Source organism: Zea mays, chromosome 8 (assembly GCF_902167145.1).
Source record: "Zea mays cultivar B73 chromosome 8, Zm-B73-REFERENCE-NAM-5.0, whole genome shotgun sequence".
Lineage (NCBI taxonomy): Eukaryota > Viridiplantae > Streptophyta > Magnoliopsida > Poales > Poaceae > Zea > Zea mays.
This window is the reverse complement of record NC_050103.1, coordinates 130,196,135-130,219,924: the sequence shown is the minus strand read 5'-3', so window position 1 is coordinate 130,219,924 and position 23,790 is coordinate 130,196,135.

Sequence of the window (23,790 nt, the reverse complement as noted above, 5' to 3'; positions counted from 1 at the left end):
CACGATGGCATGTACTTAGGGCACTAGCTCTCCTCCGCTAGACACGTTAGCACACTGCTACACCCCCCATTGTACACCTGGATCCTTTCCTTACGCCTATAAAAGGAAGGTCCAGGGCCCTCTTACAGAGGGTTGGCCGCGCGGGGAAGGACGGGGCGGCGCTCGCGTAAGGCCGCTCGCTCCCTCCCGTGTGGACGCTTGTAACCCCCTACTGCAAGCGCACCCAACCTGGGCGCGGGACAAACACGAAGGCCGCGGGTTTCCCCTTTTACGCCTGTCTCCCTCCGGCTTCTTCCCCCTTCGCGCTCCGTCTCGCGCCGACCCATCTGGGCTGGGGCACGCGACGACAATTTACTCGTCGGCCCAGGGACCCCCCGGGTTCGAAACGCCGACAGTAATATATTTGTATATTATTTTAAATCATATGACAGAGATAGTTGTATACTATATTTATGTTATAACGAAGCAAGTAGAAGAGTGTGCTATAAGTTGTATATCGGAAAAATAGCATGTAAATCTATAGAATGAATTTTAATCTCTCACCCTATGAATTTGAGATAGCCTCATATGATAACTTTGGAAACTGGTGGAATGTCACATTCTAAAAAAATAGTCTGTTCCAATAGTAAGATTCCAATTCCTCAAAATGAAAGGAAACAAACGGGCCCTAAGAGACTTTGTATTTTTAGCTCTCTATTTGACTATCTATTTGGTTTGACGAGTCATTTAGCTAGTCTCTTGGAAATGCTCTAACTATTAGTTGGACGTTATTTGGATATCATGACTAATAGGTCAATCTAGTCATTCATGTTCTCTCGCTCTTTGAAGCAGTCGTTTGTTCACAGTTTTTCTAGCAATGTTCGGCTATAGAGAGAAGTAGAAGTTGCGGCTATGTTTTTCTCTCGTGTCATACATTACTCTAACAAACAGGCTAGCTGCAGCCTGCATCTTGCTCTTTCAAATGTCATAGCACCAGTTCTTTCACAGTTTGAAATACCCTTTTTTCAAAGTGAACCAACCAACAAAAAACACTAAAAAATTAAAATCATACAAACTTGTCTCATAGCGGTACAAAATGAACTACTTTGTAAACACAAATAGCATCTCTAACTCGTCGCCCTCTCATGATGAACAACGCATTTGCAATGTTGTCACGGAAAGCATTCATGTCTTGTTGTTTATCACTATCTTCTTCAAACAAATTGTTTTTTCACACATTTTAAAATTGGCATCCGCCATAGCGCTTTCACTAATGAAGTTAAGGAGGGTCATGCACGCAAGTATAATTTTTGTTTGCTTTGCCATTGGATGCGGTGGTAAGTGTAACAAGTATATATGTTTATAAGGAGAAGGAGGAGGAGGAAATTTGCCGCCCTATTTGCGTAGAGCATCATTGTCGGCGTTTCGACCCCGGGGGGGGTCCCTGGACCAACGAGTAAATTGTCGCTGCGTGTCCCAGCCCAGATGGGTCGGCGCGAGACGGAACACAAGGGAGAACAAAAAAGGGGAACCACGGCTCGTGTTGTCCTGCGCTTAGGGCGGATGCTCTTGCAGTAGGGGGTTACAAGCGTTCGCGAGGGAGAGGGAGAGAGAGACTGCCCGTCAGCCCATCCTCCCGCGCGGCCACCTTCTCGTTCGAGGGCCCTGGACCTTCTTTTTATAGATGTAAGGAGAAGGCCCAGGTGTACAATGGGGGGTGTAGCAATGTGCCAACGTGTCTAGCAGAGAGGATCCAGAGCCCTATGTACATGCCGACGTGGCTGTCGGAGAGGTGTTGGCGCCCTGTTCATGTGATGTCGTGGCCGTTGGAGGAGCGCTTGAGCCCTGTAGAAGCACAGCTGTCGGGTCCTTGCTGACGTCTCCTTGCTTCTGTAGGGGGCTGAGAACCATCGTCGTCATGGAGCACGCGGGGTGCCATCATTACATGTTTACCGGGGCGAGCCAGATGGGATGTCGGTCTTGTTCCCTGTAGCCTGAGCTAGCTAGGGGTAGGGTAATGATGTACCCCCCTGTAGTGTGGTCGGTCCGAGCCCACGGCCGGGCGAGTTGGTGACTCCTCCGAGGTCGAGGTTGAGTCCGAGCCCTGGGGTCGGGCGAGGCGGAGACCGTCTTTCGAGGTCAAGGCTGAGTCCGAGCCCTGGGGTCGGGCGAGGCGGAGACCGTCTTTCGAGGTCGAGGCTGAGTCCGAGCCCTGGGGTCGGGCGAGGCGGAGACCGTCTTCCGAGGTCGAGGCTGAGTCCGAGCCCTGGGGTCGGGTGAGGCGGAGACCGTCTTCCGAGGTCGAGGCTGAGTCCGAGCCCTAGGGTCGGGCAAGGCGGAGACCATCTTCCGAGGTCGAGGCGGGGGCCGAGCCCTGGGGTCGGGCGAGGCGGAGCTTCCTATGGCGCCTGAGGCTGGACTCAGCTGCTGTCAGCCTCACCCTGGCGGGTGGCACAGCAGTCGGAGCAGGGCAGGCGGCGCTGTTTTCCTGTCAGGTCAGTCAGTGGAGGGGTGAAGTGACTGTGGTCACTTCGGCCCCGTCGACTGAGGAACGCGTGTTAGGATAATGTGTCAGGCGATCCTTGCATTGAATGCTCCTGCGATACGGTCGGTTGGCGAGGCGATCTGGCCAAGGTTGCTTCTCCGCGAAGCCTGCCCGAGCTGGGCCTCAGGCGAGTCGAAGGTGCGCCCGTTGCTTGAGGAGGCCCTCGGGCGAGGCATGAATCCACCTGGGTCTATTGTTCCTGCCCGAGGCTGGGCTCGGGCGAGGCGAGATCGTGCCCCTGGAGCGGACGGAGCTTTGACCTGTATTGCGCCCATCAGGCCTTTGCAGCTTGTGCTGATGGTGGTTACCAACCGAGTTTAGGAGTCTTGGGGGTACCCTTAATTATTGTCCCCGACAGTAGCCCCCGAGCCTCAAAGGGAGTGTTGGTACTCGCTTGGAGGCTTTATCGCACTTTTTTGCAAGGGGACCGGCCTTTCTTGGTTACATTCTGTTCCGGTGGGTGCGCACGAGCGCACCTGCCGGGTGTAGCCCCTGAGGCCTCGGAGGAGTGGTTTGACTCCTCCGAGGTCTTAGTGCCTTTCGTGACGCCTCGGCCGGTCTGGTTGTTCCCTCATGCAATCTGATCGTAGTCCGGGTGCATGGTCAGGTTCCGAGTCCTCAGGCTGGTATGTTGACGCTATCAACGGATTGGCCGGAGCCGGGTTTGCGAAAGCAGCCCCCAAGCCTCCGCACAGAGTGAGAGGACGGTCAAGGATTGACTCGGCTTTTATCATACGCCCCTTCGTCGCCTTTCCGCAAGGAGGAGGGGGGAAAGCGCCATGTTGCCCTCGGAGGGCGCCGAACATGGTGTCTCCAGTGAGTTGCTAACGGGTGATCCGAGTGGACGCCCGTGCCCCGTTCGATAAGGGTCGGCTAGTGGCCTAGAGGCGCGCTCCAAAAGTACCTGCATGTGATTTGCCGGACCCGGTCCCGTTTGATAGGGTCTGAGGGCTCGACGCCTCCCTCTGATGGGATTCCGTTACAGAATCGCTCCTGCTGGTCTCGGAAATGTCCTAGGGTACTTCGGGAGCGTAGCCCGAGCCTCGGCCATGTATCGGACGTACCCAGAGTCATCCCTCGCTCTGCGTGTTCTGAGGCGGCTGTCGAACCCTTTGGGGGGCCAGCCTTCGAACCCCTGATCAGTAGTGGGCGCGGAGCAAGAGTGGCCTGAGGCGGCTGTTGGACCCTTCCGAGGGGCCAGCCTTCGAACCTCTGACCAGTAGTGGGCGCGGAGCCCGAGTGCTCTGAGGCGGCTGTCGAACCCTTCCGAGGGGCCAGCCTTCGAACCTCTGATCAGTAGAGGGCGCGGAGCCCGAGTGCTCTGGGGTGGCCGTCAAACCCTTCTGAGGGGCCAGCCTCCGAACCCCTAATCAGTAGGAGGGCTCGGGGCTCGCTTCCTTCGCAGAGAAGGATCCCTTTTGGAGTATCCCCTTTCCCGGTCCCTGTAGCAAGAGAGAGAAAGGGGAAGAGGAAAAGGATACGAAATTGAACGATGTGGTGCACCTTTTTTGACGCGGTCATCATGGCGGAGGTGAAGCGTCGCCCGCTTCGCCTGCCAAAGGTGTTGCCTGCCCTATCGCGGAGTTAATGCGACGGGACGAGTGGTTCGCGGGGCAGTCGTTGCGCGAGCCGTTCGAGGAACGGGCGTTTCGCCTTCGAGTTTTGAATTTCACGGCGGGTTCGGGCGAAGTGTTGAACGGGCCTTGCCCGGGCCTTTATATATTCGGAAGAGGGACCGGTGGTGGTTCTTTACTCTGCTGCTCGCCTCCTGCTTTGGTTTCCGTGACCTGAGGGAATAGCCAGAGAAAGAAAACCGCACACCTTGTCCGCTCTGCCGCCGCCCCCTTCGCTTGGTGATGGCCGACCGGGTAACCGTCGTTTCGCCGCGCGACCCGTGGCCTTTCTCCACCATCACGGTGGACGATCTGGAGGCCCTTGTTGCCGATGGCTTGCTTCGTCCCCTCTCCGGTGACCCGCAGCCGGAGTGGATGGTCCCTCCGAGCGGAGCCGCCCCGTCCCCGCCGTCGGGGTATGTGCTGAGTTTCGTCTCTTTCCATGAGCGGGGGTTCGGAGTGCCAGCTAGCCGTTTCATGCGGGCGATTCTGCATTTCTACGAGGTGGAGCTGCACAATCTCAACCCCAACTCCATCGTGCAAGCAGCCATCTTCGCGGCGGTTTGTGAAGGATTTTTGGGGATTGACCCCCACTGGGATCTGTGGACCCATCTCTTCTCTGCGAAGCCTTTTGCCTCGACGACGGGGGGAAAGAGAGTCCGCATGGCGGTGCGGGCCGATAGCTGCATTCTCCAGTTGAGGCAGGCGCGCGCGCAACAGTACATCCCCGCCATCCTTGTGTCTTCGAACAAGGGGTGGCAGCGCCGGTAGTTTTACCTCCGGAATGACGATGGGAGGCTCCCGTCGTTTTCTCAACGAGTGGTGACTGCCGCCGGCAGCAACTGACGCTATGGGGCCCCGCGCGAGAGACAGAAGAATCCCCAGCCCCTTCTGGAGGCCTTGCAGGAGCTGTAAGACGGAGGGCTTACTGCCGCGGGGGTGGTTGCCGCCATCCATCGCCGGAGGGTGCTTCCCTTGATGGAGCGGCGGTTGCTGCTTTCGGAGATGACGCCGGGGGTCGACTTGGAGGGTTCGCAGATGTCCTCTGTCCCCCTCTCTGGCGATGACCTCCACAGGCGGGTAGCTGGCACGGTAGGGAGGCTGGACGCCGGCGCCCTTACCCAGCCCCTGATGCGTCCCGAGCGTGGGTGCATGTCCCTGGTGAGTGTCCGCTCCTTCTTCTTTCTTGTGTCAGATTGCCCTTGGTTCTCATAGTCGAGATTTCCGTCCGTCTCCAGGAGTTGGGGTTTCACAAGCCTTCCCTGCCACCGGTCCCGGAGGACGCGGTGGACCGAGCTACGCGGAGGGTCGCTGCAGAGAAGAAGAAGGACGCGAAAAAGGCTTGGGCCCGCGAGCGGATGCGGGCTCGAGACGCCTTGGAGAGGCGTCGTCGGAAGCAGGAGAGGGACGGGCTCCCGAGGGAGCCGTCGTCGGAGATGCCTGACGACGACGATGACGATAATGATGACGAAGACGACGACATGACGGCTCGCCTTGGCCTCAGCCTGGATCTGAGGCTGGGCCAGGGGTCGTCGAGCCAGCCCCCGAGTGCGCTGGCGCCGTCGGTATCTGGGGCCGGGACATCAGGGTCCCGGTCCGAAGAACAGGGGCAGGCCGAGGGGGTACTTGACCCCTTGGCCGAGGTAGTTGAGGTGACCCCGGGGAGTTAGGCCGACCCGCCTGTCCCCCAAGAGCAGTCGCCCGTGCCGGCCGCACAGGAGGTTGGTCCTCAGGTCATCGTGACTGCGCCTCGGCAGACCGTCCCTTGGGCGCCCCGGGTGCCCGAGGCGGGGATGGTGCCGAAGCCGGCAGCGGGGCAAACCTTGGCAGCGCCTGCGGGGGCCGAGGCCCGAGGGGCCTCCCCGCAGGCACGATTGGCCTTGGTCCATAGTGGGTAAGTATTTGAGGATACCCCTGTCCCGGCTCCTTCTTCGTGTGTCCTGATCCTGCTTTTCCTTTTCCTCCTAGCAAACGGAGGCACGGCTCGACCGGTCTGGCTCCCTAGAAGGTCCTTAAGACGGCGCCGACTTCTGCAGCCAGTGCCGCACCGGGCCACGCCGGTCGGCTGGCCTCCTCACAAGATGCCCCAAAGCGGGGGGCTCAGGCGGCACGGGTTGCCGCGGGGCGAGCTCCTCAGGCTGACCCTCCGCTGAGGCGGCCGGCGTGCCGGGGGAGACTGCTGGCGTGGTCGCGGCCTTGAACCCACCTGACGTGTTGCCGACGCCGGCACCAGCTTCTGCCGAGGCTATTGTCGTTCTGCCCGTGGAGCCACCCATCGCTGTCGATGCTGAGATGGCTGAGGTGCCGCTACTCGAGGTCGGTGATCGGAAACCTGTCCCCTTAGTCGAGGAGGTACCAGATGCGCCGACTGTAGGGGGGTGTCGACGCCTTGGAGGAGGGGGGCGCAGAACCGCGGCCCGTCCTGGGGAGCGGCGACCTCGTTCTCGCGCGGCGTGATCCCAATGAGCAGCGTGGGCAGGCGCTCCGGTTCTGGACCCGTGGTGCCTCGAAACCCCTCTTCGTTCTTGACGATGAGCGGGAGGAGCAGTCTCGGGACGAGCTCCGTGAGTGTGCCGAGGCAGCGATGGGGTCGCTTCGGTCGACCATGAAGGTCCTTTCCAGGAACGTTCCTAGGATCCTCCAGGTAAGGATTTCAGGCATACCTTTCACGTGACCAGGGCACTCTTTGTGACGCCCTACTTCCTTTCCTCAAGATTTGACGGATCTGAGTACCGCCAAGTCGTCGTTCATCCGCCGCGAGGCCGATGTCTGGGGTTCGCTGCGGTTCCTGAGGGCCGCGCTTGCCGAGGCTACCGAGCGCCTCTCCCAACGGAGCGCCGAGGCGGCGGACCTTCCGTTGCTCCATGACGAGCTGGGCGCAGAGGCAGTGGCGGCACGTGCAGAGGCGCAGCGGCGGCAGTTGGAGCTTGGCAGGTCATCGGTGAGCGGGACCAATCTCGGAGCCAGGCTACCGAGGCTGAAAGCCGGGCTAAGGCCCTTGGAGGCCAGCCGAGGCGTCTGCTCGGGCCGGAGCCCTTGCGGCGGACCTAGCCGTGGCCCTCGGGTCTGCTCAGTCTGCCCAAGCCGCAGCCTCAGAGCAGCGTGCCCGGGCTGAAGGTATGTCTTGGCCATTTTCAGATTTTGATTCAGCTTCATTCTTCAACTCGTGTTTGAAGAATTATGTTTTGGCTGTTTGCAGAGCTCGAGTCTGCCCTCAACGAGTCCGCTAAGGCACTTGCCCAGGCGGCTGAGCAGAAGGAGGCCGACCGCGTGGCCATGTCCGAAGCTATCTCGGCCTTCTGCCAGGTCTTTGGTCTTGACGACGTCCCCTCGGGAAGCTCCCCCCAGAGTCGCCTGCAGGCCTTGGGCGGCCATGTGCGCGGCAGACTCCGCGAGGCGCTGCATCACGGCGTTAGGCGGGCCTTTGCCGTGCTTGCTTCCCACTATAATGTGGATCTAGAGCGGGTCAGCGAGGGGTACTGTCTTCCCGACAAAGATGAAGCTGCCCTGGCCGAAGTTCAGAGGCTTGACGCGGCCGCTGCGGGCCCAAGCGCGGTGCTGGCGACCTCCTTCGAGGTGGAAATCCTTCCGCTTGCGTCGCCGTCCACGGCCGGGGCGGATCTCGCCGAGGGTGGAAACAGTGCTGAGGGTGGAGACGAAACCGAGGGTGCCGCTCCTCTTCCGGGCGATGCCTGATTCTGCCGGAGCAATTTGTTTTGAACATGTATGTGTCTTTCGCGGCCGCCGAGGCCTGAACACTTTACTGTTGTGTTATAAAGCTGCGTTTCTTTTCCTCCTGTTTCGAGTATTCAGACTTGTTCGTTAGTAGCAGAATCGCTTATCCGAGTAAGAGTTATTTTTCGCGGAAGGTGACGAGTGAGGTATCCATATCCCGGAGGCGTAAGAGTCCCTCGGCTCGGTCGGCCTTGCCGCTTACATGCGCTCTTATTCGTTTCGCGGGGTTCTGTTACTGATATAGCCGGGAAACACGAAAGTCATTTTGGTGTAAGACTTTGTCCGAGGAAAATTTTGACGCAGAGGGGGTTCCCCCCTTCTAGCCCCCGAGGGAGGGTCGGGCTTTGCCGAGGCAAGGCTGACCCTTCCTTGATGGTTAGACTTTATTTGCATATGTAAAGAGAACGAGGTATATGAACGACTTGAAAACATCTTAAGGGTAAAAGCGACGTATCTGTCGGATGTTCCAAGCGTTGTCGTAGACCTCGCCTTGACTGTTGGCCAGCTTATATGTTCCAGGCTTCAAAATCTTGGCGATGATGAACGACCCTTCCCAGGGAGGTGTGAGCTTGTGGCGCCCTCGGGCGTCTTGTCATAGCCGAAGCACCAAGTCCCTCACCTGGAGGTCTCGGGACCGAACCCCTCGGGCGTGGTAGCGTCGCAGAGACTGCTGATACCGTGCCGAGTGTAGTAAGACCATGTCCCGAGCCTCTTCCAGCTGGTCCAGTGAGTCTTCTCGGTTGGTTTGGTTGCTTCGGCCGTCGTACGTCCTTATCCTCGGGGAGCCGTATTCTAAGTCTGTGGGCAAGATAGCCTCGGCCCCATAGACTAGAAAAAACGGCGTGAAGCCCGTGGCTTGGCTTGGCGTCGTCCTCAGACTCCAGACCACCGAGGGGAGTTCCTTCATCCATCGCCTGCCGAACTTGTTGAGGTCGTTGTAGATTCTCGGCTTAAGTCCCTGCAGAATCATGTCGTTGGCACGCTCTACCTGCCCATTCGTCATGGGGTGAGCTACGGCGGCCCAGTCCACCCAGATGTGGTGGTACTCGCAGAAGTCCAGGAACTTCTTGCTAGTGAACCGGGTGCCGTTGTCGGTGATGATGGAGTTCGGGACCCCAAATCGATGGATGATGTTGGTGAAGAACGCCATCGCCTGCTCGGACCTGATGCTGTTTAGGGGGGCGGACCTCAATCCACTTGGAGAATTTGTCGATAGCGACCAGCAGGTGCGTGTAGCCCCCGGGTGCCTTCTGCAAGGGACCGACGAGGTCCAGACCCCACACAGCAAACAGCCAGGTGATGGGTATTGTCTGCAGGGCCTGAGCGGACAGGTGTGTCTGCCTTGCGTAGAATTGACACCCTTGGCAGGTTTGTACAATCCTAGTGGCATCGGCCACCGCGGTTGGCCAGTAGAAACCTTGTCGGAAGGCGTTTCCAACGAGGGCTCAAGGTGCTGCGTGATGACCGCAAGCCCCCGAGTGTATTTCTTGCAATAGCTCCTGACCTTCGGTGATGGATATGCATCGCTGGAGGATGCCTGAGGGGCTACGGTGGTAGAGCTCCTTCTCGTCACCCAGCAAGACGAACGACTTGGCGTGCCGCGCCAGTCGCCGAGCTTCGGCTCTATCGAGGGGTAGCTCTCCTCGGTGGAGATATTGCAGGTACGGGGTCTGCCAGTTTTGATTAGTAGCGACCCCATTCCGCTCTTCCTCGACGCGCAGTGCCTCACCCTCGGGGGCCGAGGGTGCCTCAGGCTGAGCCGAGGGTGCCTCGGGCCAGGCCGAGGCCTCCTCGGGCTCGGGCGTGTCGTCGGTCTTGATGGAGGGTTGATGTAGGTCTCGGGAGAAGACATCCGGGGGAATCGTTGTCCGCCCCGAGGCTATCTTAGCCAGCTCGTCCGCAGTCTCATTGTATCGTCGAGCGACGTGGTTGAGCTCGAGCCCGTAGAACTTGTCTTCTAGGCGCCGAACCTCATCGCAGTAGGTTTCCATCTTCGTGTCACGGCAATGGGAGTTCTTCATGACTTGGTCGATGACAAGCTGCGAGTCGCCACGAGCGTCGAGGCGCCGAACCCCTAGCTCGATGGCGATGCGCAACCCGTTAACAAGAGCCTCGTACTCGGCCACATTGTTTGACGTCGGGAAATGGAGGCGTAGCACGTAGCGGAGGTGCTTCCCGAGGGGTGAGATGAAGAGCAGGCTCGCGCCCGCTCCTGTTTTCATCAGCGACCCGTCGAAAAACATGGTCCAGAGTTCCGGTTGGATCGGAGCTGCTGGAAGCTGGGTGTCGACCCATTCAGCCACAAAGTCTGCCAGGACTTGGGACTTGATGGCCTTCCGAGGGGCGAACGAGATTGTCTCGCCCATGATCTCCACTGCCCACTTTGCAATCCTACCCGAGGCCTCTCGGCACTGGATGATCTCCCCCAGGGGGAAGGATGACACCACAGTCACCGGATGAGACTCAAAGTAGTGTCGCAACTTTCACCGCGTCAGAATTACCGCGTACAGTAACTTCTGAATTTGCGGGTAGCAGATTTTGGTCTCAGACAGTACTTCACTGATGAAGTAGACCGGCCTCTGGACGGGCAATGCATGTCCTTCTTCTCGTCTCTCGACTACGATCGCGGCGCTGACCACCTAAGTGGTTGCGGCTACGTAGATCAAGAGGGCTTCTCCGACAGCGGGGGGCACCAGGATGGGCACGCTTGTAAGGAGTGTCTTTAGGTTCCCGAGGGCTTCCTCGACCTTGAGGGTCCAAGTGAAGTGCTCGGTCTTCCTTAAGAGGCGGTATAGGGGTAGGCCTCTTTCGCCGAGGCGCGAGATGAAACGGCTCAGAGCCGCAAGGCATCCCATGACCCTCTGTACTCCTTTCAAGTCCTTGATAGGCCCCATGTTGGTGATGGCCGCGATTTTCTCCGGGTTGGCCTCGATGCCCCGCTCGGAGATGATGAACCCCAGGAGCATGCCTCGGGGGACTCCGAAGACACACTTCTTGGGATTGAGTTTTACGCCTTTCGCCTTGAGACACTTGAATGTCGCTTCAAGGTCAGAGAGGAGGTCGGAGGCTTTCCTCGTCTTGACTACGATGTCATCGACGTAAGCCTCGACCGTTCAGCCAATGTGCTCTCCGAACACGTGGTTCATGCACCTTTGGTATGTCGCGCATGCATTCCTTAAACCGAATGGCATAGTAATGTAGTAGTACATGCCAAAGGGTGTGATGAAAGAGGTCGCGAGCTGGTCGGACTCTTTCATCCTGATTTGGTGATACCCTGAGTAGGCATCAAGGAATGACAGGGTTTCGCACCCAGCAGTGGAATCCACGATTTGATCGATGTGAGGCAGAGGGTAGGGAACCTTCGGACATGCTTTGTTTAGACCAGTGTAGTCTACACACATCCTTCATTTCCCACCTTTCTTTTTCACAAGCACAGGGTTGGCTAGCCATTCGGGATGGAATACCTCTTTGATGAACCCTGCAGCCATCAGCTTGTGGATCTCCTCGCCTATGGCTCTGCGCTTTTCTTCGTCGAATCGGCGCAGAGGCTGCTTCACGGGTCGGGCTCCAGCTCGAATATCCAGTGAGTGCTCGGCGACATCCCTCGGTATGCCAGGCATGTCCGAGGGACTCCACGCAAAAACCTCGGCTTCCTATTTGGGGTCGAGCTCGGAGCCGATCCGGACTTGCTTGGAGGCGTCATTGCTGGGGTCGACAGGGACGGACTTAACCGCCTCTGCTGGCTCGAAGTTGCCGGTGTGGCGCTTCGCATCTGGCACTTCCTTGGAGAGGCTCTCTAGGTCGACGATGAGGACCTCGGATTCGGCGAGGGCCTCAGCGTATTCCACGCACTCCACGTCGCATTCGTACGCGTGTCGGTACGTGGATCCGACGGTGATGACCCCGTTGGGGCCCGACATCTTGAGCTTGAGGTAGGTGTAGTTGGGGACGGCCATGAACTTGGCGTAGCATGGTCTTCCCAGCACTGTGTGGTAGGTTCCTCGGAACCCGACCACCTCGAACGTGAGGGTTTCCTTTCAGAAGTTGGAGGGAGTCCCGAAGCAGACAGGCAGATCGAGTTGCCCAAGGGGTTGGACGTGCTTCCCAGGGATGATGCCGTGAAAGGGCGCCGCACCGGCCCGGATCGTGGACAGATCGATCTGCAAGAGCCCGAGGGTCTCGGCGTAGATGATGTTGAGGCTGCTGCCTCCGTCCATGAGGACCTTGGTAAGCCTGACGTTGCCGATGACGGGATCGACAACGAGCGGGTACTTCCCTGGGCTCGGCATACGGTCAGGGTGGTCGCCTTGGTCGAAGGTGATGGGCTTGTTGGACCAGTCTAGGTAGATTGGCGCCGCCACCTTCACCGAGCAGACCTCCCGGCGCTCTTGCTTGCGGTGCCGAGCCGAGGCGTTCACCACTTGCCCACCGTAGATCATGAAGCAGTCGTGGACCTCGGGGAACTCCTCTGCTTTGTGGCCCTCCTTGTCGTTGTCATGGCCTTTGCCACCTTCCACCAGGGGCCTGGCCTTATGGAAGTACCACCGAAGCATGACGCACTCCTCAAAGGTGTGCTTGACGGGACCCTGATGATAGGGGCACGACTCCTTGAGCATTTTGTCGAACAGGTTTGCCCCTCCGGGAGGCTTCTGAGGGTTCCTGTGCTCGGCGGCGGCGACAAGATCCGCGTCGGCGACGTCGCGTTTCGCTTGCGACTTCTTCTTGCCCTTCTTCTTCGCGCCGCGCTGAGCGCACGCCTCGGGGACGTCTTCCTGCTGGCGCCCCTGAGGCTGCTTGTCCTTCCGGAAGATGGCCTCGACCGCCTCCTGACCAGAGGCGAAATTGGTGGCGATGTCCATCAGCTCGCTCGCCCTGGTGGGAGTCTTGCGACCCAGCTTGCTCACCAGGTCGCGACAAGTGGTGCCGACGAGGAACGCGTCGATGACATCTGAGTCAGTGATGTTGGGCAGCTCGGTGCGCTGCTTCGAAAATCGCCGGATGTAGTCCCGCAGGGATTCTCTTAGTTGCTGGCGGCAGCTTCGGAGATCCAAAGAGTTCCCAGGGCGCACGTATGTGCCCTAGAAGTTTCCGGCGAAGGCTTTGACCAGGTCGTCCCAGTTGGAGATCTGCGCAGGAGGCAGATGCTCCAGCCAGACCCGGGCGGAGTCGGAGAAGAATAGGGGGAGGTTGCGGATGATGAGGTTGTCATCGTCCGTTCCACCCAGCTGGCAGGCCAGTCGGTAGTCCGCGAGCCACAGTTCCGGCCTTGTTTCCCCCGAGTACTTGGTGATGGTAGTCGGGGTTCGGAACCGGGTCGGGAACGACGCCCGTCGTATGGCCCCGCTGAAAGCTTGCGGACCGGGTGGTTCGGGTGAGGGACTCTGATCCTCCCCGCTGTCGTAGCGTCCCCCACGCCTGGGGTGGTAACCTCGGCGCACCTTCTCGTCGAGGTGGGCTCGACGGTCGCGGCGGTGGTGCTCGTTGAAGAGGCGGCCCAGGGCTGCAGACGTTGCGTCCCACGTGCGCCCGGTGTGGACCGAGGCTTCCCGCATGAATCGGGAAGTCGCGACGCGATGCTCCGGGGGGTACCCCTGCCTTCGGGAGGCAGAGCTTTCGGTCCGTCGGACCGCGGCATCCTCCAGGAGATTCTTGAGCTCTCCCTGGATACGCCGCCCCTCGGTGGTGGACGGTTCCGGCATCACTCGGAGTAGTATTGCTACTGCAGCCAGGTTCTAGCCGACCCCACTAGAAGCCGGGGGCAGCCTTGCCCTAGCGTCGTCAGCGATGTGGTGCTGGACGTCCTGGGCCAGATGACGCGCTTCTCCGGCCGGCGCTCGGCCTGCCCACTCCTGCCCGATGTTCTGCCGGAGTTGCACAAGTTGTCCTGCTTCCTCGTCGAGCCTGGCATGCATCTCGCGGATTTGCTCGAGCTGTGCGTCCTGACCCCCCGCAGGGACTGGGACCACAGCTAGCTCCCGAAGGATGTCAACGCGAGGCGCAGGCCTAGGGGGATCACCGTCCTCCGACATACCAAGGTGGTTGCCTTCGTCGAGACCCCCTAGATCGACGTGGAAACATTCACGACTTAGGCCACAGTCCTCGTCGCCAAGGTTGTGGCCACCATCGGAGCAATCGGAGAGGCAGTAGTCACATGCGGCCATGAAGTCTCGCATGGCACTAGGGTTATCGAGCCCGGAGAAATCCCAACCATAGTCGGGCTCGTCATCTTCCTCGGAACCCGGGGGCCCGTAGGTTAAGACGACCGTCAGTCGATCCCAGGTTGACCGCATATGGTACCCCGGAAGGTTAGGATATGCCTTTATGAAAGCGTCCACCGAAGCAGGGTCGCTTGGTGGGTCGAAGCTAAATCTAAAAGGCACAGGGTGAATAACGAACGATACCTCTTGATCGACGGGTGGTGAAGAAGTCGCGTCGGGGACGGACTGCACCGTGATCTCAGGTACGAGGCTAACGCCCAGCAAGTCCTTCGCGAGCGTGCTGGCATCATCTGTCCGCTTGGGGTTGGCGTGTTGCGGGGAAAAGACATTCGTCTTCGTCTCAGACGCGAGGTCAACGCCCGACGTGTCCCCCGCTGGGGCGCCGGCGCCGTCGACTCGCTCGACAGCCAACGAGGTGCCGCCTCCTGCTTGGCCATGGTTGCCCCTCCTCCTCCTCCTGCAGCGGGGAAGGTGACGGGACAGGCCTAGATGCTGCTCTTCCGCCATGGGGGAAGACGTCGTTGATTCCGTCGCCGGCGGGTGGGCTGACGGCCGCCATTGTCGTTGTCGCGCGGCGGAGGAAGGAGTACCATGTCGTAGCTGCCATCGAGGGACATGAACTCGAGACTCCCGAAACGGAGCAGCGTCCCGAGCTGGAGAGGTTGCTGGAGACTACCCATCTGGAGCTTGACGGGAAGCTGTTCGTCAACACGCATTAGGTCCCTACCTGGCGCTCCAAATGTCGGCGTTTCGACCCCGAGGGGTCCCTGGACCGACGAGTAAATTGTCGCTGCGTGTCCCAGCCTAGATGGGTCGGCGCGAGATGGAACACAAGGGGGAACAAAAAAGGGGAACCGCGGCTCGTGTTGTCCTGCGCCCAGGGCGGATGCGCTTGCAGTAGGGGGTTACAAGCGTTCGCGAGGGAGAGGGAGAGAGAGAGACTGTCCGTCAGCCCGTCCTCCCGCGCGACCACCTTCTCGTACGAGGGCCCTGGACCTTCCTTTTATAGATGTAAGGAGAAGGCCCAGGTGTACAATGGGGGGGTGTAGCAATGTGCCAACGTGTCTAGCAGAGAGGAGCCAGAGCCCTATGTACATGCCGACGTGGCTGTCGGAGAGGTGTTGGCGCCCTGTTCATGTGATGTCGTGGCCGTTGGAGGAGCGCTTGAGCCATGTAGAAGCACAGCTGTCGGGGCTGTCGGGTCCTTGCTAACGTCTCCTTGCTTCCGTAGGGGCTGAGAACCGCTGTCGTCATGGAGCACGCGGGGTGCCATCATTACATGTTTACCGGGGCGAGCCAGATGGGACGTCGGTCTTGTTCCCTGTAGCCTGAGCTAGCTAGGGGTAGGGTAATGATGTACCCCCCTGTAGCGTGGTCGGTCCGAGCCTAAGGCCGGGCGAGGTGGTGACTCCTCCGAGGTCGAGGTTGAGTCCGAGCCCTGGGGTCGGGCGAAGCGGAGACCGTCTTCCGAGGTTGAGGCTGAGTCCGAGCCCTGGGGTCGGGCGAGGCGGAGACCATCTTCCGAGGTCGAGGCTGAGTCCGAGCCCTAGGGTCGGGCGAGGCGGAGACCGTCTTCCGAGGTCGAGGCTGAGTCCGAGCCCTGGGGTCGGGCGAGGCGGAGACCGTCTTCCGAGGTCGAGGCGGGGGCCGAGCCCCGGGGTCGGGCGAGGCGGAGCTTCCTATGGCGCCTGAGGTTGGACTCAGCTACTGTCAGCCTCACCCTGGCGGGTGGCACAACAGTCGGAGCAGGGCAGGCGACACTGTTTTCCTGTCAGGTCAGTCAGTGGAGGGGTGAAGTGACTGCGGTCACTTCGGCCCCGTCGACTGAGGAATGCGTGTCAGGATAAGGTGTCAGGCAATCCTTGCATTGAATGCTCCTGCGATACGGTCGGTTGGTGAGGCGATCTGGCCAAGGTTGCTTCTCCGCGAAGCCTACCCGAGCTGGGCCTCGGGCGAGTCGAAGGTGCGCCCGTTGCTTGAGGAGGCCCTCGGGCGAGGCGTGAATCCACCTGGGTCTATTGTTCCTGCCCAAGGCTGGGCTCGGGCGAGGCGAGATCGTGCCTCTGGAGCGGACGGAGCTTTGACCTATATTGCGCCCATCAGGCCTTTGCAGCTTGTGCTGATGGTGGTTACCAGCCGAGTTTAGGAGTCTTGGGGGTACCCTTAATTATGGTCCCCGACAATCATTAAACACTCTCATATCATGGACTAATCCTAGCCATCCGGCAACCACAAAGGTAAACCTCATATCGAAGTCACATATGACCAATACATTCTGAATTGTTGAGAGCACCTAGAGGGGGTGAATAGGTGATCCTATAAAAACAGCTCTACAAAACAAACTTGGTCTAAAATAGATTAGTGAGATCGAAACCAAGTTCGAATGAAGAGTGTGAGTGGAGACGACTTCTTCACTTAATTGCTCTCACAAGATGAGTATTAAACTTAGAGAAATATTGTAAGTGAAGTGCTAGAAATAATAGAATCACAGTAAAGTAAAGTAAACAAGTGACACGATGATTTTTATCCCGTGGTTCGGTCAAGCGTAAAATGCTTGCCTACTCGACGTTGTGGCGTCCCAATGGACGAGGGTTGCACTCAACCCCTCTCAAGTGATCCAATGATCAACTTGAGTACCACAGTTCTCTTTCTTATCTCAAGTTTTCCCGTTGTGAGGAATCTCCACAATTTGGAGTCTCTCTCGCCTTACACAATTGATCTCAATAAACCACAAGAGTAAGGAGGGTAGAAACACACGCAAGAGACAAAATCAAAGCAACACACACACAAGTCAAGAGAAGAGCACGGGAGATAACGTAGCGGAGTTACAACTCGAACATGTGCTCGAATCTCTGTCCAGCGAAGCAATGACGTGATCGCAGTGTCTCGGTGTTGTAGGATGTTCAAATGATGCTTGGTGTAGTGCTCCATGCGCCTAGGGGTCCCTTTTATAGCCCCAAGGGACCTAGGAGCTGTTGGAGCTCCATTTGCAAGGCCCTAGTTGCCTTCTGCCCGCGGGTACACCAGATTGACCGGTGCACACCGGACAGTGAATAGTGCAACGACTACAAAATCCCTGATTGGCTGGTTTCTTGTTCTGGGTGGCACCAGACCGTCCGGTGCACCATGTGATCGTTGGCCCTCGGTCGACGTGGCCACTAGCCGTTGGCTAGCTAGCACACCATACTGTCCGACGCTCCGCACGGACGGTCTGGTGAATTATAGCCGTCGCAGGCTGAAATTACCGAGAGTAGGCTGTTCGACGGACCATGCACCGGACTGTCCGGTGGGTGGCACCAGACCGTCCGGTGCAGCACAGACCAGTCCATCTTCTCCTTTTTCAATCTAAGTCTCCTTTTCTCCTTTTGGCTTGACTTTATAAAGTCCCTAGCACTTAGACAAGTATGATTAGCACACAAAACAGTTGACTAAGTGTCCAGAGCTTACCTTTTTCTCTTAGTACCTTATAGATTTGCATTTTGCCCTCTTCCAAGCTCAATTTGCTTTACATGCCTATGCTCATTTCTCATGTAAGATGATGTTAGTCTTAATGTAATATGTTGGCAGTTAATCACCAAAACAATATAGAAATGGCCTAAGGGCCCATTTCCCTTTTAGTTGTATACCCATGATGCACTGGATGTTGCAGCGCCTTTGATGACGGGAAAACAACAAGCACATGTGTCCCATTTATAGCTCCAATACATTTATCAAAATGCAGTGAAAATTGGGGAGCTTGTACTCGGGTGCATAGTAGAAAATCTTGGATCTTTTGGTTTAATGATATCAGCAGACATATTATAAACACAATGTAACACTTCCTCAAAATGTCTACTAATTGTCTCTTTTGACCTCTCAAAACGATTGCCAGCTTGTCTAATTGACTGAGGAGCACCAATGATCCACAAAAACATGGCTAAAGCTTCTATGGAGCTCATCTGACATGTTGATTGCAATCCATATGTTGATGCGAACACATCATGAAGGCTTTCAAATACATGCTTACTCATTCTAAACATAATAAAGCACTCTCTAGGATCATTAAGTGTCCTCACTACCAAATAATATACAGTGACTTGAGGTTCCCCATGACTTGTTTTATTAAAGAAGGTATCATCATAGTACATACCAAATACAGGCATGAAGACACCATATTCTTCCATCATCTCAAGTTCAACAAGAGCCACCTTAACTATTTCATTTGTCTCATCCTCATCATTTTCGAAAAAATCAATCTACATAGACAATCATAAGGGATTAGCAAACTTAATCATTCATGGAACATACATATGATTTAGAACACAAAAGATTCATAAAAAGGTTCATGACAGTAGTGAAAGGGAAATGTGCCCTTGGGTCATTTCTATTTTGTTTGGTGATTAAATGCTCAACACATTGTTTTGGATTAACATCTTCTTGAATGAGCATAAGCACATGTAGGCACTTTTAGGCTTGAAAATGGGCATACTACAAATCTATATGGTTCCAAGTGAAAAAGGTATGCTTCTAGCACTTAGTCAATTATTTTAGGTATTAATCATATTTGTCTAAGTGCTAGGAACTATATGAAGTCGAGCAAAAAAGAGCAAAGAAAAGTTGGCATGAAAAAGGAGCATCTGGGCTGTTCTGCATAGCATTGGACGGTCCGGTTCCAACCACTGGACAGTCCGGTGACAGTCGAGCCGAATGGGTTGTTCTCGGGAAAAAGCAGACTCCCTCTGCTATAATTCACCAGACTGTCCGAGCAGAGCGCCGGACTGTTCGATGTGTTAGCCGACCAACGGTTACTTGACACATCAGCCAAAGCCAACGATCAAGTGGAGCACCGGACAGTCCGGTGCCCCAGAAGCAGAAAGCAACCAACTAGGGATTTGTGACTATTGCACTATGCAGTGTCCGGTGCACTCGCAGACAGAAGGCAACCAGAGCCTTCCAAATAGAGCTCCAACGGCTCCTAGGTCCCTTGGGGCTATAAAAGGACCCTTAGGCGCCATGGAGCAGTGTCACACACAGATTTAAGGGGCAAACCCGGGTGCGTCTCTTATGTGGGCCAAATAAGACCAACACATACAATGACTGAGTGTATAGAGATAAGTATCACAAACTTTATTACATAGCGAAAATGTCTTACAAAATAACTGACAATAAATAAATCGAACTAATAATATTATTTCCTCGGTGCCATCAAGCTGACTGGGTGACGACTCCTAGACCTCGTTGAACTCATCATAGCAGTCCTCCTCCGGGGCCACCTGCTCTTCACCTGTGGGGGTTTATCGCAAGGTGAGCTCACAAAAGTTCATCGCTCAACAAGTGTGGGGAATAATGTGCATGAGCTCACTTACGGTGGGGGCTCATGTGTAGTGTAAGGTTGATCAACAAATAATGGTTAAAGCTGAGCATTGTTTTTAATAAGTTAGTCAAATTTTATTAGAAATTACTAAATGTAATTATATACCATCCCAAAATAATAAGAGATCACAATTATGATAAAACCCATAGTGCAATGCATATGAAAAATTAAGTTTACTTCCATAAGTTAATCACGCGTGAGTCTTGAGTTCCTCTTAACCGTGAGCACGACTGATATACTAATTTTACACTCTACAGAGGTTACACATCTTTACCCACAAGTCGTGTAACCCATTTGCCAAGGGGTATAGAAATCCCATTCATCTCTACAGAGGAGACGAGACAAGGTATCACTATGAGGCCTTTCCAAAGTTCCACTAGTTCGAGAAAACCCTCTACAGGTTCAGGAAGAAGGAAGCATAGGAATTCCTCGTCCGGAAAGCTAAACAGACAGTCCGACCCAAGAACCTCCCTATACTCTGTGTCACACCCGGTTTTAGAAGGCAAACCGAATGCGAACCATGTACGTGCCAGGATCAGTTATTCACGTACACAGCAGTTACATAACATGGACATCATCACACAGTGCTCAAAATAGTATTAAAAGGGAATAATAGTTGATTACATCATGCGTCTGAGACGTCCATATAGTTCTTACAATAAATCAAAGTGCGGAAAAGAAACATAGATAACTGCGGCCTTCACAGGCAGCCGACTGGGGGTTGCCGCTAACCCACACCTAGAACTCGTCGTAGTCTTGGAACTCCTGGAAGTCTCCTTCCACAGCTTCATCTTCGCCTGAGCAGTGGTTGCAATGCTGACAACCTGGGGGGGTTTGGTGTGTAGAGCAAGGGTGAGTACACATCAACATACTCAGCAAGTATCCTATTTGGCTGTAGTGGACTAGCTTTATGTGGGGATAAGTCAAGCAGTTGCTTTTAGTTGGTCAGGTTATTACTTACTAGTAGAAAGCCAAGTTTTAGCATTAACCCAAGTTATTAACCCGATGTACCCTTTCCAAACGGAAAGAATACCACTTACCAGCACCATAGTCATAACCAAAACCATCAATCTCATAACCACCTGTACCAAAGTATCTCTGATCAAGTACCACTAATCACTGGAGCTCCCTTGGCCGCTCATAACCGTGAGCACGGCTGATATATCAGTTTTCAAACACTCTGCAGAGGTTGTGCACTTTACCCACAAGCCGTGATTCCCATTCTGCCCGGAGATCATGACTCTCCATTGATCACTACCAAGGTGACCCAGCAGGGCATCACTACGTAGCCTTTACAAAGATTCCCCGGGGCTGTAGCCACCCGTTAGGTTTCCTAAATGTACCGCACTCCTCCCCAAGGGACAAATCAACCTTGGCAGAGCGAGCCGCATACACCGAGCCCCATTGACGGCACGACGGCTAAGTGAACTACACCCCGGATCCTCTAATTATTCAGCTAAGGGCACCCCATTCTACCCTCATGGTTGCACTGTTTTCCCGGGCGGTCATCCATAGAACAGGTCCTTACGGAGAGGCACTCGAGAAACCGCTCGAGCCCCCTTGAAGGTCACAAGTACAACATCATAATAAGAGAAGGGAAAACAGCGTATCATAGATAATCTCATCATGTTCATTGATTAGAGTTTGAGCAATAGCATAGAGCTAAACAGTAATAATCCAACCCAAATAGGTAATCAAGGACAGGGATAACAAAAGCTAGTCAAACCTTAGGTATAAATATGTAAAGCGGGAGGTGAATTAAAGAATGAATAGGACAGAGATAGGTCAAGGGACACTTGCCTCCACCAACCGACTGCTGCTCAGGGGCTTCTCCTGCGAGTTCCTCGGGCTCTTCAACCGGATCGTTCTCTATGCGAGCGCAAACATACATACATCCACATATTTAATACAAAAGAACAGTACACCATACAATAGAATGCAATAAGTAAACAGACGTTCTACGCGGGCTCGCGAGTACGGTTAAGAGAGAAAGAGGAAAAGACAGTCGAGAAACTATCACGTTACATGATTATAAATTAACCACTCGCTTAATGGAAGGAAATTTAATGTAGACACTATGTTTAGCGTAAAGTAAAGTCATGTTTCATGTCTAATTATTATAAGCAGGTGGAGTTAAACAAAAAGATGGTCGCGTGGCGAGACGCGCGACAAAGCTCTCTAAAACAAATTAAGAAGTTAACGACTCGTCGCGCGACCGAGCACGCAACGAGACACTTCGCCTTAGTTACGAGGAGACGTTAAGCGTCGCGCGACGAAGCGCACGACGGCATACGTCGACTAAACTGAGTCCAAAGTGGAACGTCACGTGAATACACACGCGGCGTTACACCTTAAACAACCTGAAACAAAAAATGGATCGTCGCGCGACGAAGTGCACGACGCAACACAAGATAGAATCTGAATTTAGACAAATCCGTCGCGCGGCGAAGCGCGCGACGCAACACGCTAATTAACGAATAATCACCGCGAGCGCGGGCGAGCGAAGATACGGTCGGGCGAGGCCGGGACGGGGGAACGGGCGGGCGAGCTGGGGCCAGGGCGGTTGAACCGGCCAGGGGCGGCCGAGGCCGGGCGGGCACGGGGCAGGGTGCGGGGGCGGCCGAGCCGGCCATGGCGGCCGAGCTGGGTGGCGGGATCGCCACCGCGCGTGGGGGAGGGGCGGGGAGCGCCGCCGGGCGGGCAGGGGCGAGCGGGCGCCGCCGCGGGCCAGGGGAGGGCGGGCGCCGCCACGCGGGGCCGGGCAGGGGGCGGGCGGGATCGCCGCCGCGGGGAGGGGCAGGGGGCGGGCGCCGCCGCGCCGGGGAGGGGTCGAGCGGGGGGGGGGGGGGGAAGGCCGGGGACGGGGAGCCGAGCGCCGCCGCGGGAGGGAGGCCGGGCGGGCGAGCCGGGGGCGGGCGCCGAGCACCGCCGCGGGAGGGGCCGAGCGGGCGGGCAGGGGCGCCGCCGCGGGGAGGGGCCGAGCGGGCGGGCAGGGGCGCCGCCGCGCCGGGCAGGGACGGGGTCGGGCGCGGGCAGGGGGAAGAGGGAGGGTGCGCGCGCGGGGGAGAAGAGGAGGGAGAGAGAGAGAGAGAGGAGAAGGGGAGGGGAGGGGAGCTCACCTCGGGGTCCAAAATCCGGTGATCGCCGTCTCCAAATCCTAGGGCACCACGGGGAGAGAGAGGTGGAAGAGGGAGAGGAGAGGTTGTTGCGCGGGAGATCCAAATGAGAGAGAGAGAGGGGAGGGGGCGCAGGGGGGGGGGTTTTGGGCGCCAGGGGCACGCAGGCTGGGGCGGGCCGGGCCGGCTGGGCTGGACTAGATTGGGCTGGGCCGGGCCACTTCGCGGATCGAAAACCCACGACGAGCGCGACCACTAAACGGAATTAAATCGCGAACCGAAATCCGGAACGGAACGAGACGAACACTCATCATCAGACAAAGAAATGTGCTTCGGCATGATGCAACACCCATGACACTTAGGTTTTGGTTTATACATGACACGGACACATGCCGCTATACTGGTTTGAAATTGGGAAGAAGGAGCAAACGGGGAAAGAGAAAAGAGAGTAACGCCCGAATTTGGTGAGAGAAAAGAAGAAAAAATTCTACCCCCAAATTCAGGGCGTTACAAACCTATCCCCCTTAAAAGAATCTCGCCCTCGAGATTCAGGGTTGGCTAGCAAAGAGCTCAGGGTATTTAGCCATCAGATCATCTTCACGCTCCCAGGTTGCTTCTTCTTCAGAGTGATGATTCCATTTGACCTTGCACATTCTGATGGTCTTCCTTCGGGTGACTCTGTCTGCAACCTCAAGGATTTGCACTGGCTTCTCGACGTAGGTCAAGTCCTCCTGGACTTTAAGACCTTCCACTGGCAACTGCTCTTCTGGCACACACAAGCACTTCTTCAACTGAGACACATGAAAGACATCATGCACAGCAGACAAATTCTCGGGCAAACTGAGCTGATAGGCCACTTCTCCACGTCTTGCAAGAATCTGATACGGACCAATGTAGCGGGGTGCTAGCTTGCCTTTCACTCCGAATCCTCTGACTCCTCTGATCGGTGACACTTTCAGATAGACAAAGTCTCCGACTTCGAAACTCAGCTCTCTTCTTCTTGTGTCTGCATAGCTTCGCTGCCTCGATTGCGCTATCTTCAGATTCTCTCGGACCATCTTGATGTTCTCTTCGGCTTCAAGCAAAATGTCTGGCCCAAACACTTGCTTTTCTCCAGGCTGATCCCATTGCAACGGAGTTCGGCAACTCCTTCCATAGAGCGCCTGAAATGGTGACATCTTCAAACTGGCCTGGTAACTGTTGTTATAGGAAAACTCTGCATAAGGCAATC